The sequence below is a fragment of the Arachis duranensis genome, chromosome 6 (genome assembly GCF_000817695.3).
Source record: "Arachis duranensis cultivar V14167 chromosome 6, aradu.V14167.gnm2.J7QH, whole genome shotgun sequence".
NCBI lineage: Eukaryota > Viridiplantae > Streptophyta > Magnoliopsida > Fabales > Fabaceae > Arachis > Arachis duranensis.
In genome coordinates this window covers 57,849,387-57,854,541 of record NC_029777.3, presented here as the reverse complement: position 1 = coordinate 57,854,541, position 5,155 = coordinate 57,849,387, and the positions used below count along the sequence as shown (strand labels likewise).

Genomic DNA, 5,155 nt, shown 5'->3' with positions numbered 1-5,155 from the left:
TAACATTTTATTCTGAACTAATATGGCATTCAAAGCATCAATCTCAAGAACTCCCTTCCTTTGAGGCATCCCATTACTCACAGAATTCCTCTCAGAAGGGTACATGAATTGGTTATTTGCAACCATGTCAATAAGTTCTTGAGCTTATGTAGGCGTTTCCTTTAGGTAAATGGATCCACTTGCAGAATGGTCCAGTGACATCTTGGAGAACTCAGATAGACCATAATAGAATATATCCAGAATGGTCCACTCTGAAAGCATGTCAGAAGGACACCTTTTGGTTATCTGCTTGTATCTTTCCCAAGCTTCATAGAGGGATTCACCATCTTTTTGTTTAAAGGTCTGAACATCCACTCTAAGCTTGCTCAGCTTTTGAAGAGGAAAGAACTTAGCCAAGAAGGCCGTGACCAGCTTATCCCAAGAGTCCAGGCTATCTTTAGGTTGTGAGTCCAACCATGTTTTAGCTTTGTCTCTTACAGCAAAAGGGAAAAGCATGAGCCTGTAGACTTCAGGATCTACTCCATTAGTCTTAACAGTCTCACAGATCTGCAAGAACTCAATTAAAAACTGGTAGGGATCTTCTGATGGAAGTCCATGGAACTTGTAGTTCTGTTGCAGTAGAGCAACTAGTTGAGGTTTCAGCTCAAACTTATTTGCTCCAATGGCATGGATTGACATGCTTCTTCCATCAAATTTGGAAGTAATTATAGTATAATCACCAAGCATCATCCTTGTATTATTATTTTTGGCTGCCATCTCCTCTTCCTTTTCAAAAATTTCTGTAAGGTTGTCTTTGGATTGTTGTAATTTAGCTTCTCTTAGTTTCCTCTTCAGAGTCCTTTCAAGTTCAGGATCTGCTTCAACAAGAATATTCTTGTCCTTTATCCTGCTCATATGAGAAAGAAGGGAACAAAAAAGAATAATAGGGATTCTCTTTACCACAGTAGAGAAATTCCTTTATGTTAGTAGAAGAAGAAAAAAAAAAGAGAAGAAAAAGGTAAGAATCCAAACACAAGGGGGAAGATTAAGTTCGAATTCTTGAGTAGAAGTGAAGTGTTAGTAGATAAATAAATAAATAGAAAGAGATGAGAGAGAAGAGTTTTCGAAAATTAATTTTGAAAAAGGGGTTAGTGATTTTTGAAAATGAAGAGAAGAAATAAAATTAAAATTAAAATTTGAAACAATTAATTAATTAAAAGAATTTTGAAAAAGAGGGAGATGATTTTCGAAAATTAGAGAGAGAAAAGTAGTTAGGTCGTTTTGAAAAAGATAAGAAACAAATAAAAAGTCAATTAGTTTGTTGAAAAAGATTTGAAAATCAATTTTGAAAAGATAAGAAGTTAGAAAAGATTTTTGAAATTGATTTTGAAAAAGATATGATTTGAAAAAGATATAGTTAGAAAATATATTTTGAAAAAGATTTTATTTTTAAAATTAAAATTGATTAATTGACTAACAAGAAACTAAAAGATATGATTTTAGAATTTAAAGATTGAACCATTCTTAACAAGAAAGTAATAAACTTCAAATTTTTGAATCAATCTCATTAATTGTTAGTATAATTTTCGAAAATAAAGATAAAATTAAGAAAAAGATTTTTGAAAAATGTTTTCAAATTTTCGAAAATCATAAAAGAAAAATGAAAAAGATTTGATTTTGAAAAAGATTTTGAAAAGATAAGATTTTTAAAATTGAAAATTTGACTTGACTTATGAGAAATACCTAAGTTTTAAAAAATTTTGACTAAGTCAACTCAAATTTTCGAAATTTATGAGTAAAAGATGGAAAGATATTTTTTTTATTTTTTTAAATTTTTAATGATGAGAGAGAAAAACACAAATATGACCCAAAACAAAAAAAATTATGGATCAAAACACATGATGCATGCAAGGACACTATGAATGTCAAGATGAACACCAAGAACACTTTGAAGATCAAGATGAACATCAAGACTTATTTTTGAAAAATTTTCAAGAAAAGAAAAATATGCAAGACACCAAACTTAGAAATTTTCAATGCTTAGACACTATGAATGCAAAAATGCATATGAAAAACACCAAAAGACACAAGACAATAAAATTTAAAGATCAAACAAGAAGACTTATCAAGAACAACTTAAAGATCATGAAGAACACCATGCATGAGTTTTTCGAAAAATGCAAAAGTTATTAAAAACATGCAATTGACACCAAACGTAAAAATTGACACTAGTCTTAAACAAGAAACACAAAAAATATTTTTGATTTTATGATTTTCTAATTTTTTTGGATTTCTTTCGAAAATTACTTTCTGGAAAAAATGAAAACAAAGAAAAAAATTTTTGAAAGATTTTTTAAAACTTTTTGAAAAGAAAATTACCTAATCTGAGCAATATGATGAACCGTCAGTTGTCCAAACTCAACAATCCCTGGCAACGGCGCCAAAAACTTGGTGCACAAAATTGTGATCATCAACAATGGCGCCAAAGACTTGGTAGCGCTCTCAAACGTGAATCACACTTTGTCACAACTCCGCACAACTAATGAGCAAGTGCACTGGGTCGTCCAAGTAATACCTTACGTGAATAAGGGTCGATCCCACGGAGATTGTTGGTATGAAGCAAGCTATGGTCATCTTGTAAATCTCAGTTAGGCGGATTCAAATAGTTATAGTGGTTTTCAAAAAATAATAATAATTAAAGCATAAAATAAGGATAGAGATACTTATGTAAATCTTGTAAATCTCTGCTTTCTTACTGCTTTCATCCAATCCTTCTTACTCCTTTCCATGGCAAGCTGTATGTAGGGCATCACCGTTGTCAATGGCTACATCCCATCCACTCAGTGAAAATAGTCCAAATGTTCTGTCACAGCATGACTAATCATCTGTCGGTTCTCGATCATATCAGAATAGAATCCATTGATTCTTTTGCGTCTGTCACCACGCCCAACAATCGCGAGTTTAAAGCTCGTCACAGTCATTCAATCCCTGAATCCTACTCGAAATACCACAGACAAGGTTTACAATTTCTGGATTCTCAAGAATGGCCGCCAATAATTCTAGCTTATACCACGAAGATTCTGATTAAGGAATCCAAGATATATGTGCTCCGTCTAAGTGGTTGTCAATCACGCATTCATAGGGACGGATGATGATGAGTGTCACGGATGTAGGTTAAAGGGCAGCGAATATCTTAGAATAAGAATAAGCATGAATTGAATAGAAAATAGTAGTACTTTGCATTGAAACTCGAGGTACAGCAAAGCTCCACACCCTTAATCTATGGTGTGTAGAAACTCCACCGTTGAAAATACATAAGTGATAGTCCAAGCATGGTCGAATGACCAGCCCCCCAAAACGTGATCAAAGATGTAAAATCCTAGATGTCTAATACAATAATAAAATGTCCTATTTATACTAGACTAGTTACTAAGGTTTATAGAAATAAGTAATTGATGCAGAAATCCACTTCCGGGGCCCACATGGTGTGTGCTTGGGCTGAGCTTGAGCTTTACACGTGCAGAGGCTTCTTTTGGAGTTAAACGCCAAGTTGTAACGTGTTTTTGGTGTTTAACTCTGGTTTGTTACATGTTTCTGGCGTTTGACTCCAGAATGCAGCATGGAACTGGCGTTGAACGCCAGTTTCCATCGTCTAATCATGAATAAAGTATAGACTATTATATATTGCTGGAAAGCTCTGAATGTCTACTTTGCAACACCGTTGAGAGCGTGCTATTTGAAGTTCTGTAGCGCCAGAAAATACATTTCGAGTGCAGGGAGGTCAGAATCGAACAGCATCAGTAGTCCTTTTTCAGCATGTATCAGATTTTTGCTCAGGTCCCTCAATTTCAGCCAGAAAATACCTATAATCATAGAAAAACATACAAACTTGTAGTAAAGTCCAGAAATGTGAATTTAGCATAAAAACTAATAAAAAATCCCTAAAAGTAGCTAGATCCTACTAAAAACTACCTAAAAACAATGTCAAAAAGCGTATAAATTATCCGCTCATCAGACAACAATAGAGAAGATGAATTATAAGGTTGTAAAGTTCCTTTTCCTCTCATTTGTTTCCAGAACTTTAAATTGTATGATTGTCTTTATCTTCTCTGTATGCATGTGTGGTATGAATAAACATAGCTTGAATTTTGATTTGTAACATCTTGTTGTGGCATCATGACTACCAACTTGAATTCTATGAGTTCAAAAGCAACAAAGTGTCATGATCATAAACAAACAAGGTCATTAAAGAAGAATTAAGCATGAGCATACAAGTATTGGAAGGCTAGTATGACTAATTGTTGCTCAATTGCATTAGATTTTATTTAATTGAAGTTTTCATCTAGGACATTTTGTGAAATCTTTTGAAATCATGAAAACCATGAAGAAGCAAATGCAAATAAGTCAAGAAAAGAAAAAGGGAAAGAATGAGAAAGCTAAAGGCTCTGAGTACCAATGACAATTCATTTGTTAAGTACTTGTGGTGTTTATGTATCAAGCAAAAAGCTTGAAAACAAAACACTTAGAGTCAAGGTTAGGCTCAAGTGCAAATGCACTCCCTCAAAGCTCAAGGCTCTGAGCATCAATGATTAGAGGATAAAGAGAAGAAACAAATAAACTTAAGAAAGTCTACTAATTAAATGCTTGTGGTGCTTATGTATCAAGTGGTAATACTTGAAAACAAAGCATTTAGAGTTGTAGCTTTGTTATCAACTCATGGGGCAAAGCACCCAAAAAGAGAAGCTAATAAGAGAATCAAAAGCTTGTTTCAAGGAAGAAACATAAGGAAAAGAGTTCATAAAATGAGCTAGATAGAAGCATCAATCATTTACATTTCTTTTGTGATTGTAGCATGCATAGGAAACTAGCCTACTATGAACATTGAGTTGCCATTCTTCTTACCTTGGATTGTCAATCTTTATTGCATGATTCTTTTCTTTCTTGGGGACAAGCAAGGTTTAATTTTGGTGTTGTGATCACATGTCATCATGTCATATTTTTCTATTCTTTTTCATACAAGAAATTGATAATTAGTGCTTAAATATTGCATTCTTTTGTGCTTAAATGATATATTTTCTGGATCTTTTAATTTTATAAATTTTGTAGAAAATAAGTGAAAAAAGAAGCAAAAAAAGCACAAAATAAGCTAAAAAGAAGAAAAGAGGAATTTTGGGCA

The 5,155-nt window shown here is 33.1% G+C and overlaps 1 non-coding gene across 1 annotated transcript; it reads left to right on the top strand.

Moving 5' to 3' along the window:
• Positions 1-255: 255 nt before the first annotated feature.
• LOC127740253 (small nucleolar RNA R71) lies at positions 256-363 on the top strand. The gene has a single exon (XR_008000934.1). It is a non-coding gene; the product is annotated as a small nucleolar RNA R71 (small nucleolar RNA).
• Positions 364-5,155: the final 4,792 nt, after the last annotated feature.